Raw genomic sequence first — 17,915 nt, 5'->3', positions numbered from 1 at the left:
CTTTTGGACTATTTCTTTGACAGATGTCCACTGCATAGGTAGCTGCCATGTAAAGAAATTTAATATAATGTGTTAAAATTAAAATGTTTTGGTAAGTGTGTTTAGAAAATAGTAACATAATAACGATAAGAAAGCACTGCTTGTGATGCACCTTGCAAGCAATCTTAAACCAACAGTTTTTGGTGGTGTTGTTAAGTTGTTTTAATGTTATTATTAGGCCAATTAGATTTAGTATATTCACCTTTACCCAAAAAATGTTTTAGGAGTGATAACTTTACTTTACACAATACAAATTACAACACACACACGCAAACAGACACAGTATGGTCCACTCACCCTGTATCTCCTTATCAATTCAGAAAGTCTTAACGAAGAGTTCACTGACCACCAACTGACAAGCAAAGTGTGTGTGTGTGTGTGTGTGTGTGTGTGTGTGTGTGTGTGTGTGTGTGTGTGTGTGTGCACACAGTCATGCTTTTCCTCAGGAAGTGATGACCGATAGAAAGGGAACTACACACACATTTTCTCTCCATGACATAGTCTGGGCTCAGCAAAAGTTCAGCATCATGTGCTATGGTCACGACCAGATGATTGCTCATCTATTATATGCGCAGCGTGGATAATAGTTGTTCAACATCAGTGTGGACTGGTAGACATTAGACACTTCCACAAAGGTACTGACAGGAGTACTTACGCAACACTTCTGCTAAATATGATTATGTCTGCGTGTTGGGTTGCAGACATCAGATGCTGATGATTTCCTGTTGCTTCAATCTGACCTCTCTCTGGTTGTAACCCCCCCCCCCCAACACAGCCACAAAGTGATAGAAATTATGGTGTGGGGTTGTTTTTCAGGAGTTGGGCTTGGCCCCTTAGTTCCAGTGAAAGGATCTTTGAATGCACCAGGATACCAAAAAATGTTGAACAATTGCATGCTCCCAACCTTGTGGGAACCATTTGGAGCCGGCCCCTTCCTCTTCCAACATGACTGTGCACCAGTACACAAAACAAGGTCCATAAACACATGGATGACATAGTGAACTTGACTGGCCTGCACAGAGTCCTGACCTGAACCCGATAGATCACCTTTGGGATGAATTAGAACGGAGACTGAGAGCCAGGCCTTCTGGACCAACATCAGTGTGTGACCTCACCAATGCGCTTTTGGAAGAATGGTCGAAAATTCCTATAAACACACGCCGCAACCATGTGGACTGCTTTCCCAGAAGAGTTGAAGCTGTAATAGCTGCAAAAGTTGGATCGACATCATATTGAACTCTATGGGTTATGAATGGGATGACACTTCAAGTTCATATGTGAGTCAAGGCAGATGGCCAAATACTTTTGGCAATATAGTGTACATGGAAACACTTCAAAGTCAAACGTGGCCCAGCAGAGCTTATTTAATCCTACCTCTTTACCATTTCATAGCAATTTGTTCATTTTCTGTTGTTAATTTGTAAAACAAATAATTTAACTAAATAGAGCAGGGGTCCTCAGACCTTTTGACCTGGGGGCCGCATTGGGTTAAAAAACATTTGGCCAGGGGCTGGGCTATACACAATACTATATATATATATATATATATATATATATATATATATATATATATATATATATATATATATATATATATATATATATATATATATGTGTATATATGTGTATATATGTGTATATATATATATGTATATATATATATATATATATATATATATATATATATATATATATATATATATATATATATATATATATATATATATACATACATACACACATTCATTTATTTGTGGCGGCCCGCCACGAAAGAATTACGGTTGCCACAAAAAAAATAAAATAGAAAAAAAAAACATTTTTAAATTAAAAATACAATTTTTTTTTTATTTTTTTTTCGGCTTTTGACATGCTTGACCGCTCATAAAAGCAATGGAACTATGTCTGTGAATGGAGCCTGTAGTTACATATTATATAAATATTATATAAATATGTCTATAAATATGTACATAAAGTGTTGTAATTATATTCCAACTCCGCGTTCTTCTTGGTCATCGCCGCCGCCGCCACCCGTTATGCCTGTCGATCTCACGATCCACTCTTCCATCACTCGTGAACAAGACTCTGAGGTATTTGAACTCCTCCACTTGGGGCAATATCTCCTCCCCAACCCGGAGATGGCACTCCACCCTTTTACGGGCGAGAACCACGGACTTGGACTTGTAGGTGCTGATTCCCATCCCTGTCGCTTCACACTCGGCTGCGAACCGATCCAGTGAGAGCTGAAGATCTTGGCCTGATGAAACCATCAGGACCTAATCCTGCAGCCACCAAAACAGATACCCTCAATGCCCTGACTGTGCCTAGAAATTCTGTCCATAAAAGTTATGAACAGGTTCGGTGACAAAGGGCAGCCTTGGCGGAGTCCAATCGCTTACTGGAAACGGGTCCGACTTACTGCCGGCAATGCAGACCAAGTTCTGACATTGATCATACAGGGAGCAGACCGCCAAAGACAGACAGTCCGTTACACTGTACTCTCTGAGCACTCCCCACTTGACTTCCTGAGGTACATGGTCGAATGCATTCTCAAAGTCCACAAAGCACATGTAGACTGGTTGGGCAAACTCCCATGCACCCTCAAGGACCCTGCTGAGAGTATAGAGCTGGTCCACAGTTCCATAAGCAGGATGAAAACCACAATGTTCCTCCTGAATCCAAGGTTCGACTATCCGGCGTAGCTTCCTCTTCAGTACACCTGAATAGACCTTACCGGAAAGACTGAGGAGTGTGATCCCACGCTAGTTGGAACACACCCTCTGGTTCCCCTTCTTAAAGAGAGGAACCACTACCCCAGTCTGACAATCCAGAGGTACCGCCCCCGATTTCCACGGATTATTGCAGAGTATTACTGCACAATAGCTTAGATATGGTAACACTAGCAAGCAATACAAAATATGGAGTGATTTTTGGTTCAGAACATCCATCCATCCATCCATTTACTACCGCTTATTCCCTTTGGGGTCGCGGGGGGCGCTGGTGCCTATCTCAGCTACAATTGGGCAGTTAGGGACAAGTCGCCACCTTAGCTTTATTCATTATTGAATAATTTCCTGCAACCTTATGTTTTTAACATGAGATTTATTGTTCATTTGATCATCCTTTATTAGACAATTTGTATAATTTACCCTGTTAATATCTACTCCGTCTATTTGTACTCGTGTTTGAATTTATCGTCTACTGTTACCGAATTCTTGACTGAAGCATGAGACCAGGCAGAAGGACATAACATATTCTATAAAAGCATAGTAAAAGATGATCATGATGGTTTTGACAACATTAAAATGAGACAGTTTTCAGCAAACGCTGGTGAGCCTTTTTACAAACCGCGTCACAGTTAGCTTCAAATTTCAGTTGTTGATCAATTATAGTCTCACGGTATTTATACGTGTGCACATATTTAATGACCTGGTTTTTAATCACAGTTGGCTGGTTCACATTGGGTCTCTTCCTAAAGTCGATGAGCATATGTTTTGTTTTTGATAAGTTGAGCTGGAGGTAAGACTCATCGCACCAGCGTACAAAGTCGTGAATAATTAGGCCGTGGCCGCTTTCATCTTCATTTAGCAAACTAACAATTACTGAATCATCATCATATTTGATGATTGCTTTTAAGTAGATTCTCAACCAGTTCAAGACCAACACTCTGATGCAGTTCTAATTTGTTAATTAAGATATCATAGTTAATTGTGTCAAATGCTTTTAAGTTCATAAACTCTGCAGCTGCAAATAGTTTACTATCTATTGCATTGGTAATCTTTTCCGTTAATAGGAATGTTCTTTGAGAACGTCTTGTTGTTTAAAACAACAGTGGTACCTTGGTTTTTGTTAATAATCCTTTCCAATACAACTTTGTGTATATGTTTTACACAGTTGGATGCAACTTTTAGTCACCTTCTTACAAACGACCTAAGAAGAAAACAAAAATGTTCTTAATGGTCAAACTAGTGTTGTCCCGATACCAATATGTTGGTACCGGTTCGAAACAAAATTGTATTTTGATCATTTTCAAAATAAAGGGAACCACAAAAAATTGCATTATTGGCTTTATTTTAACAAAAAATCTTACGGTACATTAAACATATGTTTCTTATAGCAAGTTTTTTCCTTAAAAAAAAATAGTGAACATACAAGACAACTTCTATTTTAGTAGTAAGTAAGCAAAAAAAGGCTCCTAATTTAGTCTGCTGACATATGCAGTAACATATTGTCATTTTCCATTCTATTATTTTGTCAAAATTATTAGAATAGAATAGAATAGAATAGAATGAACTTTATTGTCATTATATTTGCATATAACGAGATTAAAAACTCCAACTTAAGGATGCGGTTAGCGGGAACAAATATGGGGTGAAATAGATGACATAAGAGGTAAAAAGGAAAAACTAACAATTTAAATAAACAGACTACCATCCAATAAAAATAATAAGCAATCCTGTACAATATACAAAACACTATAGAAGTACAAAATACAAAATACTGCACAATATACAGAGCAAGACAAGAGTACCGAAGTAATACATAACAATCAGTGTCGGACGTATTGCACTCAAAGGGTAGTGTTGCACAGTAGGGTATTAGGGCATGATATTGTACAGGGGTGAATTATTATTATTATTTTAAGTTAGAGTTCAACATATTAAGGACAAGTGGTAGAAAATGAATTATTAAACTATTTGTTCATTACCAGTTAATACTGTATCTGCTTAATTTCTCTTTTAACATGTTCTATCTACACTTCTGTTCAAATGTAACAATCACCTATTCTTCTGTTGTTACGATGCTTTACATTAGTTTTGGATGACACCACACATTTAGGTATCAATCTGATACCAAGCTCAAACATTGGTCAAGTCCTCATGTGTCCAGGGACATATTTTCTGAGTTTATAAACATAATATACATTTTTTTTAAAACGGAAAGAAGATGTTATGATGTCAAAGAATATCGACGTAATCATAGTAGTGTTGACTAGATACGCTCCTGCATTTGGTATCATTACAGTGGATGTTCAGTGTAGAGCCACCAGTGGTGGGAGATCGGTACTTTTTAGAGGCGGTATAATACAGAATAAGGTTTATTAGTATCGCGGAATTATACTAATACCGGTATACCATACAACCCTAGGTCAAACACTTTGTCACTTGAACTCTGCAACAATTTTCAAGTCCAACAAATCCATTCAAGACAGCCAAAAATATGAACACATACTACATTTTATAGGTAATAATTATAGTTTTACATCCAGAAACCATGTGAAATCCAATCCAATACAATTAAATGGATAAATGAACTTTTAATATCACTTTTATTTTTATTTGCGCCGTGGCTCGGATGGTCGAGCGGCCGGCCAGAAACTTGAAACTTAGTGTGAATCCAGCTTCCGCCATCCTAGTCAGTGCTGTTGTGTAATTGGGCAAAACACTTCACCCACCTTCGCTCCCCGTGCCACCTGCACTGGTGTTAATGTAGCTGTTTGTTTGTTTACATGCTTTTTTAATTTATCTTTGCTATTTGGGCTTATTGGACCCTAATTAGAATAAAAACTAAAAATCATCTTTTGATATGATGCACTTAGTACACAAATGTGTACTTCATGTGTAGTGACATGCTAATTTTTATTTTTACACTTTTTTCCCCAAATTCCATTGTACGTTATACTCTTCTGACGCCACCAAATAGCAGTATGTCTAATATGTCAAATAGCAGTCCATATGTCGGCATAAGACCCCAATTCAGTAGTGTACACAATTTTGAAAATAAGAGCTAAAAGGTGCTGTCCACGCATATGGCCACTAAGGCCTTTAATGTAGATAATGGGTTTCTCAATATAAAGCACTTTGAGCAGTGGTGTGCCGTCAGGGCCAGCAAGGGATTCTCAGCTGGCCTAACATAACCAGAAATCATGATCATAATTATAGATACAATTATTTTCTAATTTACTTTCCCTAAATATCCAAAATTATTCATATTCTCTTCATGTCATATTATGCTCCTTCTATTGCTGTTGTTTTTAGTTTTAGTTTGTATCAATCAGAATTCTGCTTGCTTATGTTGCCATGCTGTGCCAAATCTGCCTGAGGCCTTCAGAATCAACAATGTAGGCGTCCGTGCACTGTAAGCGATCGGGGACATACAGTTGATAAACAATCGTAAGAGCCAATCAGATCACAAGTTGTTGTCACTAAGGTCTTCTAGCTGGCCTCACGTTGAACGTGACATTTACGCATCCTGTGATTGGATACTCACCGGAACGGTTAGCGGATGAATTCGAGAACACATACAGTTGATAGACAGTTGTGATAGCCATTCAGATCACAAGTTGTTGACAGTACCCTATCTAAGTAGCCTGATGTTAACGAGACTGTGATTGGATACTCACTTGTCATTCCAAAGTGAGTATCCATTCACAAGTTTCAATTTAGCAGGAAGCAGGAAGTGTTGCGCCATAGCCAGACCGGGATAGCAGAGAAGGACAACAAAACGTTGATTCGGTGGCAGAGACGTATTTGCAATGCCATTTTCAAGAAGGATATTTAAAGTGAAACTACGATGTCGGCCAACCCCGGAAGCTAGCTCAGCTGTTCTGGCGATATAACGGGTTCGCCATTTCCACTCTAATAAGCCGACGGCGAGGGGTACCAGTGGCTTATAAGGCATCGAATAGGTGCTACTAATTGTTAGTTCAATAATTTAACTTTTTCACTTTTAATGTTTTTTGCTGTTTTAATTTTGACAGTACCGCATATGATATGTTTTAATTGATTTTTGAATGCACCAGAAAATAACCCGTTTTGGACACTGTTGATGTGATTCAATGCAAGTAAATGTGTTCCTGTATAATATTTCTCCAGCAATGGTCATGTGGTGACATAAATGATGGTATTTTGAGATGTAATCTTTGAAGTAGGACATCCCTGAAGGACTAGGTGGGAAACGCACGGCCTGCCACTGGCTTTGAGTAACTAGAGAAAATGTGCTATATAAATATAATACATTTTACTTCACTTCACTTATTAAAGACTCTTGTTGGCAATGAGCTGAGGCCGGGAGATGGAGAGTAGAGGTATCTTCAACATTGTTTATTACCTTCTTTATTAAAGTGCTAGCAAATGCAACATTTTTAGGTCCCATGGGGGCATATTTTGCAATCGTACTAAAAATAAAAAGTACAGACACTGAGTTACCAAACTGGGATTTCATTGTTTACTCTTTGGATTCTCCATGATGCACTGTTTGTTACATGCAATGTTTGGCCATATGATAACTGTGTACAAAAACCCAAGCGATATTTTGGTGAAAAAAAGATTCCACTACATTCCACCACACTAAATGGGGACGGCGTGGCCCGGTTGGTAAAGTGGCTGTGCCAGCAACGTGAGGGCTCCTGGTTCGATCCCCAGCTTCTACCAACCTAGTCACGTCCGTTGTGTCCTTGAGCAAGACACTTCACCCTTGCTCCTGATGGGCCGTGGTTAGGGCCTTGCATGGCAGCTCTCGCTATCAGTGTGTGAATGTGTGCGTGAATGGGTGAATGTGGAAATAGTGTCAAAGCGCTTTGAGTACCTTGAAGGTAGAAAAGCGCTATACAGGTATAACCCATTTACATTTCACTTCACATATAAATACTAGGGGTGTCACGGTACACAAAGATTTAGGTTCGGTACGTACCTCGGTTTAGAGGTCAAGGTTCGGTTCATTTTCGGTACAGTAAGAAAACAACAAAATATACATTTTTTGGTTATTTATTTACCAAATTTGCAAAATCTTCCACCAAAAATATGTTTTCTTAGTGAAATATTTGATGTGACGTAATGGGAACCTTGGATAGGTCAATAATTTATAATAACATTGATTTTGATTCATAATTATGACAGTTTGAAAGAAAAAAAAAACAGCTTTGTTTTATTAGTCAACATTGCAACTTTTTCTAAATGACATTTAGCCTTTAAGCTTTTTTATTTCACTTTTGTTATGTTTTTGTTTATTTTAATAGTATTTTTAGAATGTGCCGTGGACCTTTAAAACATTAGCTGTGGGCACCCCTGCTATAGATAATAAAAAATAAAATCTGATAAATCTATGGGTAAAAAGCAGAGCCTGGCGACGCATGCTCGTTTATCACAACTCTCTCGCTCTCTCTGTCTCTGCCCCTCCCTCGCGAAAGCTGCTGCGTGCACAATTTGTTTTGTTTTTAACCCCTTCTTAACCCTGCACGTACATTGAAAATACACGCAACCCTAACTTAAAATGCCGGACATTTGAGGCATTTAAACAACTCCACCCGGACAGCCCTGCAAAAGAGGACATATCCGCTGAAAAGAGGAGGTATGGTCAGTCTATCGAAGCCTGGTCGCTGTTAGCATGCCGTGTGTTGTGTCTCGGTGTGCATTGTTTACACAAAGTGCGGTACGCTACTTAATATGTCCGTGTGGAAACCCGTTCGATACACCTCCGAACCGGACCGAAACGGTTCAATACGAATACACGTACCGTTAAACCCCTAATAAATACTGTTTCGAAATGACAAAATTTGTAACCAGTGTCAAGACTGTTTGACCTAAGATTTGCGCCACAATATCTAATCTATTTATGTTTCCCCAAAGGTCTTTTGGACAAGGTAGACCATCTCAGCTGGAATCAATCATTCACTCGCTGTTTTAATTTAGCTAGTAAGGGGCGAAGTCAAAAACGCGCCCAGGTGAGTTTGACAGCTGGAAACAACGAAGCGCAACAACAAAAAGACCTGGAAGGAAAAGTGTAACAAAACATATCTGTTCCGTTCGTCTATTTTTGCATCAGTCTTTCCATTACTCTCTCATAAACGACAAATTATGGATCTACTTTCATGGAATAAACTTGTCACGCACACTCCAGACCATGAGGTGTGTCTTGTATCACCGGACACAGGTGTGACTGAATGTAAACTAATGTGACAAAGGAAATATACGAGTCCCTAAAAGGACACACGCTGGGTGGTTGAGACAGGCACACACAGTGAAGTGTTAAAAAACATATTAGTATTCGGTAATAAAGCACACACATATTGTGTGGACAGGATATACCAATATATGCCATCTGTGTACCACTATAAATAACCCACACAACGAGTAAAAGTCCCTTCCAGGTTATTTATGATCCACCGGCCACCTGAGAGTTATATTTCTATAATAGGATGGAGCCATCTTCCTGTGAATACTGCAGGGAATTACCTGGGAATCAATGCCAATTATAGCTTTTCCTACCAAGACAAAAACACATATGCTTGTGTAAATTAAGCCTTAGTCCTCTGAGGATGGGATGAAATAAACCAGGTGAATTACGAGGTAAAAATATTGACATGTTTGGAGAATGCAATAACAAAAACACGTTTAAAAACATATATATATATATATTGTTTATTTCTCGATGGAAACCATTTTTTTATCCACCACAGCTAAAACTACACAATCCTTATGTGCTAACTAACACACATGTTTCACTTTTAGTGTCGGCACTTTTTAACTAATTGTATTGTAATGGGGAGTCACCTGTTTCGCCTATAAAGTGCACAAAAAAAAAATCCCAAAAACCGTCAACAACGCTTTTACATGTTTGTTAGTTAATCCGACATGCAAGAGTCGTGTATTTGTTGAGCAAAATTAAGTTTGTGTAACGACGTGCTTGTGTTGTACTGTTGATGTTCAGAATTCCGCCGGTCGTGCTTGTTTGGATTGGGTCATATACGAAGAATGATGTGCTATGTACACTTCAAAGTTCAATTCATGGTCGTCAACCGGACTCACTCATGACGTCTACAAACAGCAGCAAAGTTGTAGCAATTATACTGTAATTTATTTTAAAAATTAAGTTGGAGGTACCACAGGGCCAGATTCCTCGCGACAGCCCTGACCTACAACCCTATATTTCTGAGCCTGAATATAAGGAGGAAGAGCTACAAGTTTTAGAAGCTTTGTGCTAAACAGATGCAGATTTAGTGAAACACACAGCATCATGTATCAGCAGTACTAAGTACTAAACAAGAAACACAAACTACAAACATAATACAACAATCACGTAGTGTACATTGTCTGCTGTCACTATGATGACGATTGATTGGATGTTCATATCTTCTCGTTTAGATAAAGAGTTAATCATAATCCTTGCGAAGGTTTAAAAAAAAAAATCTACTACTTTTGCTATCTCCAGGTCCAAGTTATATAAATGATAAATGGGTTGTACTTGTATAGCGCTTTTCTACCTTCAAGGTACTCAAAGCGCTTTGACACTACTTCCTCATTTACCCATTCACACACACATTCACACACTGATGGAGGGAGCTGCCATGCAAGGCGCCAACCAGCACCCATCAGGAGCAAGGGTGAAGTGTCTTGCTCAGGACACAACGGACGTGACGAGGTTGGTACTAGGTGGGAATTGAACCAGGGACGCTCGGGTTGCGCACGGCCACTCTCCCCACTGCGCCACGCCGTCCCTAAGTTGAATGTCAAAGTTGACCAACTTCTTGGTTTAAGGCCACAACCTTCTACTGTACTATCCAGGTGAGAGGCATGATTTATAATCTAAAATTAACTTTTACCAACTTAGAGGCGATGCAGCAGCTCACTGGTTCAATATGTCAATTATTATCTATTTAGTTGTTTGTGAACACAACGTCAGCAATTATAAAAACAATATCGCAAATACTTTGATATTCAAGTTGTGAATGGAGTATTTTGGGGGGTATTTTAATGTTTTTAAAGGGCTTTTGGGGCGGAATAGTGTACTGCCATTATTTTGTACTTGCCATATATTACAAATTAGAATGCATTTAAAAACAAAAAAAACAAAAAAACATGTGTTCTTGTCTTATGGGGCGGAATAGCTCGGTTGGTAGAGCGGCCATGCCAGCAACTTGAGGGTTCCAGGTTCGATCCCCGCTTCAGCCCTCCCAGTCACTGCCGTTGTGTCCTTGGGCAAGACGCTTTACCCACCTGTTCCCAGTGCCACCCACACTGGTTTAAATGTAACTTAGATATTGGGTTTCACTATGTAAAGTGCTTTGAGTCACTATAGAAAAGCGCTATATAAATATAATTCACTTCATTTACATAGGGATTGTGAATGTTAGGCACAATTCCAAAAATGTGCAGTTCCTCTTATAACAGTGGTCCCCAACCTTTTTTGCACCATGGACTGGTTTAATGTAGGCATTATTTTCAGTGAGCGGCTTTGAACCCCCGCTAGCACCAAACCCCGCTCCCCCAACCCCGCCCACCTCAACCGAGGCACAGAAGTGGGGGGGTGTGTATAATGGAGCCCGGAATAGTTAGGGATGCATGGGATTCTGGGTAATTATTATGTTGCGTTTGTAATGTGTTACAGTGCAGATATTCTCCCGAAATGTGTTTGTCATTCTTGTTTGATGTGGGTTCACAGTGTGGCGCATATTAGTAAGAGTGCTGAATTTGTTTATATCACAACCCTCAGTGTAACCTGCATGTCTGTTGAACAACTATGCCTTGCAGTCGCTTGTGCGTTGAGTCAGCAGCCGCACACTAGATATGGCCGGCCGGCACTCAGATAGCGTAGTAAAGCGGACGCTACGACATGGTTGAGAGGACGTTTAAGGCATTGCCATCATGGCACGGCCTCAATATTTTTTTCTGGGTGGAAATCTGAGATTGTTATCCTGGGGAGATTTCTGGGAGAGGCAATGAAATTTGGAAAACCTCCTGGTAAAATGGGGGGGTCGGCAAGTATGCAGCTGAGCCACATCAGAGTGATCCAAGAGCCGCATGCCGCTCAACCCCTGATCTACAGAGATACAAAGGATTGCTATTTCAACATCCAGTAGACACATGTAGAAGAGCTGTTTCTTTCATTCAAAAATTTCAGGTTAATTTGTATACTTAGCAAACTCACCCCGCGGGCGTCAAACGTATGGCCCGATGCGGCCCGCGGGCCGTACGTTTGACACCCCTGGTCTAGTGAGACAGGCCAAAGTTAAGTAGGAGAAATTTCAGTCGTTTATAAATTATTTCATGTTTCTCTGCAGCCCGGTAGCAAAAGCCTCACGGACCGGTGGTTGGGGACCGCTTGCCTTGTAACATACGGGAAAACCAATATGGGGGAGTACCTGCACAGGGCCATTGTCAAAAAAAATCAACATATGGATATGTGTGTGTATGTGTGTTAGCTGCTTGCACGGAAGCAGCACTTTGCAGAATAATCTGAGGACATGAACTCTCCCCCAATTCCTTTAAATAGTTATGAGTTAATAGTTGATGAGTCCCTTGAGCCTTAAAAGCTTCCTCGGTGGATAAGGGGAAGGAGTGGTGCGTGCAGTCAAGGTCTCACACACACACACACACACACACACACACACACACACACACACACACACACACACACACACACACACACACACACACACATTTTTGTTACCTTCTTGAGACCTCCGAAAAATGCCTCCCTCTTTAGGACCACCCTTTCTAGATATATAAAGATTTTTATTGACAACATTAATAATGTATACATACTATGCGAATATGTAAAATCTTCTTGTGAAAATTGAGTTGGAATTTCACAGGAAAAAGGTCACAATTTTTTCACAAGTTGAATTTTTACTCAATAACAGTCGCACTTTTAAAAGAGAAGCTTAAAATTTGGGCAATTTTATGAGAAGAGTTGCAATTTTACTCAACAAAAGTCAGGATTTTATTAGAAAACTTTAATATGTTGGCAATATTATAATAATCATAATTTTACTTGGCAAAATTATGACAAGTCATAATTTTATTACAAGTCACTATGTTACAAGAACAAAAAAGTTGGCAACATTGTGGTAAAAGTCAGAATTTTATATGACAAATGTCACCATTTTGCATTAAAAAGTAATAATTTTACATTAAAAAAGTAATAATTTAATGAGAAAAGTTTGCAATATTACAGATGCTGAAAGAATATGAGGAATTTACAAGAAAACATTCTACACATTGTGAGAAAAAGACTGCTTTAAGTTCATTTATTTATTTTTGGAATTCTTTGTTTATAATTGTTTTTTAATCTTCATTATTTACTTTAAGTTATTACAGCAGGTCTCTATATACATATTTATTTAATTTTTTCCATAAATTTTCGACAAAGGATGCGCATTTTAATTTCTTACCCACACTTGTTATTACATATGTTGGCCAGAGGGGGAGCACTTCAAATTTCTACCACACACATGTTATTTCATATGTTGACTAAAGGGAGAGCACTTTTAAAACCGACACAGTCAATTTGAAAAATCCCTCCTTTTTGGGACCACCCTAATTTTGATATATTTCCCCACCAGGGGTGCAAATGAGACATTCTCTATTAAATGCAATGGTTTTCCGTATTGGGACCATGATTTCGGTCCTAACTTGTTCGCCGGTCCTCATATGGACGGTGCTTTTCCTTGTTGATGTCTCAAGAAGGGTAAAATACAAGAACACACACACACACACACATACACACACACACAAACACACACACGCACACACACACACACCATTAGTGTCTTGGTATCGTAATAAAACGTATGTACACAGTGAGCTGACGTGCCCTATATAACAATGAATAGTTTAACCTAGGATGGTCCCTCCATCCATAACATAGTGCAAGTTCAATTCAGGTCACAATGTCCAATAGCATCATTACACATTCCGTTGTATAGCAGAAATGTTTGACGGACAAAGGGGGAGTGAGGAGGAGGCAACATGGAAAGAACAGGCTGAGGTAGAACATGGGAAGGGACGTTCCTGGTTCCTGGAAATACAGGAAAAGTGTGCTGCATTCAAACAATAACACGACAAGAGATGACGCGGTTCTCCTTTGCGCCGACGCACGTGCGCAGACCTGTCATTCTTGAGCCAAACATATAATATTGTTGGTCATAGATACGAACGATCAAAAACTCCTTGATAGAGGCAAACAATGAGAATATACAGTAGGATTTTCTTAGCAGGGCATGCATGAGTGCTTGCTGCATGTGGGGAATTATGAGTCAATCCCAAAAGAGGTTTGACCTGATGAGCCGTGCCCTGCTCCCGCATCTTTCCAAAACGGATATTGGAGCAAAGGGCGTAGTAAATCACCCTGTCTAAATCAAAAAGATGCTAAAGTGCACCAACAAGTAAATTAAGGGGTACCTCGGTTTTTGTTCGTAATCCGTTCCAAAAGGTCTGAAAAAGACCAAATGTAACGAATACAAATACATTTTTCCATTAAGAAATAAAGTAAATCAAATGTATCCTTTTCCAGACAGCCACATATATAAACACAAAGCAATTTTATAAAGAATAATTAAACTTTTACATGCAGAAAAATACATTTAAAATTAGAATGAAATGTTTAGCGTTTAAACATTGGAGTTTGACACCAAGGGGTGCAAACTCATTTTAGATCGAGAGCCACATGGAGAAAAATCTACTCCCAAATGGGTCGGACTGGCAAAATCACGGCACGATAACGTAATAATAAAGACATCTTCAGATTGTTTTTCTGGTTAAAAATAGAACAAGCACATTCTGAAAATGTACAAATCATAATGCTGTTTTTTTACAATTACATGTTGCGGTTAATAGTATTCTATCTTTATTTGTTGTTATTTATGCTTTCTGAAAAAAATCATGTGATAATGTTCATCAGTCAACTCATTGGTGTTATTTTTTAATCTATCAAGATAAACAAATAATATCAAAATCTAATTACAGGATGTTATTTATGTAGTTTGATCGTTTCCTCGACTGGTGCACAAACATGAAGTGAAGTGAATTATATTTATATAGCGCTTTTCTCAAGTGACTCAAAGCACTTTACATAGTGAAACCCAATATCTAAGTTACATTTAAACCAGTGTGGGTGGCACTGGGAGCACGTGGGTAAAGTGTCTTGCCCAAGGACACAACGGCAGTGACTAGGATGGCGGAAGCAGGAATCGAACCTACAACCCTCAAGTTGCAGGCACGGCCACTCTACCAACCGAGCTATACCGCCACATCAACATCATGTGGTTTATTTTTTTTACATATGTAGCATCATCGACAAAGATACAAAGAATTGCAATTGCGACATCTAGTGCACACATTTTGAACAGCAGTTTCTTTCATTCAAAAATTTCGGCTCATTTTTATGACAAACTCATCCGGCCACCCTGATAAAACTCGTTTTATCTAGGCCTTATGTTTGACACCCCTGAATTAACCTTTTGTAAAAACATTTGTTGGCGAAGACGCCGATTAGAAGGGAAAGAAGAGCCACACTTTGCAGTCTTGAATTCAATAGTGATTCTCACCTTCTTTATCAAAGTGCTTGTATTCTTGTATCCAACAATGCATGGACTGGAATGAGCATGTGCTCACACAAATGATTACATTTACATCAACTGACACAATTGGGTGCATGCTACACAGCGCTTTACGCCACAAAACATCAGTGTCGTGACTGCGCAATCCGTTAAAAACAGAGAGGTAGCACTGCACTGCAAGTGTTTTTTAATTACATGTGAATGCAACATATTCATATGAGGATGTAAGTATCACTAACTAGCCCGAAAGCTAACATGATAAGAGAGACGATAAATCTTTCCCCATTAAGAAACATTACCCAATCTAAACTTGTATAAACACATTACTGATTGATCAACTCAGCTATTTACGTGAGTACATTGAATCTAGAGCAGGGGCCTCAAACTCAATTTACCTGGGGGCCACTGGATGCAGAAACTGGGTGAGGCTGGGCCGCAAGACAAGATTTCTTAAAATAATCTAACATGCACTTTTTAATAAATTCACCTGCTTTGAATGGCTTTCCCGCCCTAGCAACATACTTGCCAAATCTCGCAATCTTTCCGGGAAACACCCAAATATCAGTGCCCCACCCGACAATCTCCCGGGGCAATCATTCTACCAGTTTTCACTCGGACAGCGATATTAGGGGCGTGCCGTGATGGCACTGCCTTTAACGTCCTCTATAACCTGGCGTCTCGTCCACTTTGCTACCACACAATGTCACATAATGTATGAGGATTTTACAGACCCACGAACGGAAGTGACTGTAAGACATACTTGATCAACAGCCATACAGGTCACACCGAGGGGGCGGGGTTGGGGGCGGCGGGGGTGTATATTGTAGCCCGTAAGAGTTCAGGCTGCATGGGATTCTGGGTATTTGTTTTTGTTGTGTTTATGTTGTGTTACACGCGGATGTTCTCACAAAATGTGTTTGTCATTCCTGTTTTGTGTGGGTTCACAGTGTGGCGCATATTTGTAACAGTGTTAAAGTTGTTTATACGGCCACCCTCAGTGTGACCTGTGTGGCTGTTGATCAAATATGTCTTGCAGTCGCCAATTGCGCCTTCAGAGGCTGAATACAACAAGTGGCTGGGCAAGCACGCTGTTTTGAACTTGTTGTGGAGGATGTTGAAAGCAGTACCTCCACGGTGTCCCCTTAATATTGTTGTTAAGGTGAAATTCGGGATAATGATCACCCCTGGAGGGGCACTTAAAATTGTGAGTCTCCCGATAAAATTGAGGGTATACAAGTATGACATTATAAATCGCCATTCATATAAATCTGGCGGGCCGCACCAACATTACATTTTCACATCAAGGTGCGGGTCGCAAAATAACGTGTTTGAGACCCGTGATCTAGAGGCTGTGCTCCTTTGAATCGATCTTACAGAATTTGGACAGATAAGTGTCAACAACAGGAAGTGAACTTGTGTGACGTCCCATAAACCGAAACGCACATCCTGTTTTGCCTTTATATTTAAAAAAAAACTATCTCAAACCGTGACAAATTAAAACAAAATAACATAAACATTATCAAACACTCATATAAAAATAACACATCTCTTAAATTACTTATGAGTTTCCTCTGCCAACAATACCATGGTAATGATAACACTGTTAATTTTGGTCACAATAAGCGTGATCATGTAATTTCATATGGTTATACCCCCTATGATGAATTTAAATCATTATATGTATGTTTTCATTTTAATACCAACAATTATTCTATTCTTTTCACGCTTGAATGAAATACAGGTTAGTTAGTTAGTTAGTTAGTTAGTTAGTTAGTTAGTTACCCAATACACTGCCTTTACCATTAATAAGGGTTTTAAATTAAGGACTGCCCTAGATGAATCACCTGTCCACCAAAATTACCGACACACAAAAACACACAACCATCTTTCACAATTGCTTGGCTTTCCGTGATGTATTTTCCATTTTCTTAGGAGTTCCATTTGGGATGGGTCTGTGGGCGTGCTATCACCTCAAGGGGGAACTCCAACTCCTCTAACGTCATACTAGATACTGTTCTGAAACTTGTTGCTCCTCATTATTTAGTGGACTGCTGCTTGGCCAAAATGTACACCTCTCTACTAAAAATAAACCCTTGCATCATCACATAGACCTCATTGCACTTACAGACAGTGAACATGGAGGAAAATACTTTGGCGTTTGTCTATGGTAATACATGTGTGAGCTGGAGCATATCCCAGTCATGTTTTAGCCGAGAGGCAAGGTACATCCTGGACTGGTGACCAACCAATCACATGACAATGACTACCTTTCCATGCACTGAATTAGTCTGGTTTCTCAAATAGTTAGTTTTTTTGTATTTTCACACCTACGTGTTAAGTCAAATTATCTGTGCCCTTTCTCTAATGTGACAGTTGGTCATACACTGTGTGCCTCCTGTACACTGAGGGGTGCATATTTCCTTTTAATGTGGATATATATATTGCTTTTCTGGATGACCTTAGACGTCATGGCGTCACACTAGCCTCTATGACTCCTTACAAGTTACCAGTTATCTGCGGTACGTGAAGTCCGTGGTCATAT

The 17,915-nt window shown here is 39.3% G+C and overlaps 1 protein-coding gene across 4 annotated transcripts in view; it reads right to left on the bottom strand.

Annotated features, from left to right (window-relative positions):
* The window catches only part of LOC133543668 (peroxisome proliferator-activated receptor gamma-like), a 99,525-nt gene that overhangs the window by 69,449 nt on the left and 12,161 nt on the right, over nt 1–17,915 (bottom strand). Inside the window, exon 1 of one of the 4 annotated variants that reach the window (XM_061888370.1) lies at nt 337–392. The exons of the other annotated variants lie outside the window; for them this stretch is intronic. The gene's annotated coding sequence lies outside the window, so the exon portion shown is untranslated. Of the gene's footprint in view, nt 1–336; nt 393–17,915 lie in introns of those variants that run through there. 4 annotated transcript variants of the gene reach the window in all.

This window comes from Nerophis ophidion, linkage group LG02 (assembly GCF_033978795.1).
Source record: "Nerophis ophidion isolate RoL-2023_Sa linkage group LG02, RoL_Noph_v1.0, whole genome shotgun sequence".
Lineage (NCBI taxonomy): Eukaryota > Metazoa > Chordata > Actinopteri > Syngnathiformes > Syngnathidae > Nerophis > Nerophis ophidion.
Note: the sequence above shows the minus strand (reverse complement) of the source record. Positions and strands in the feature narration are given on the sequence as shown.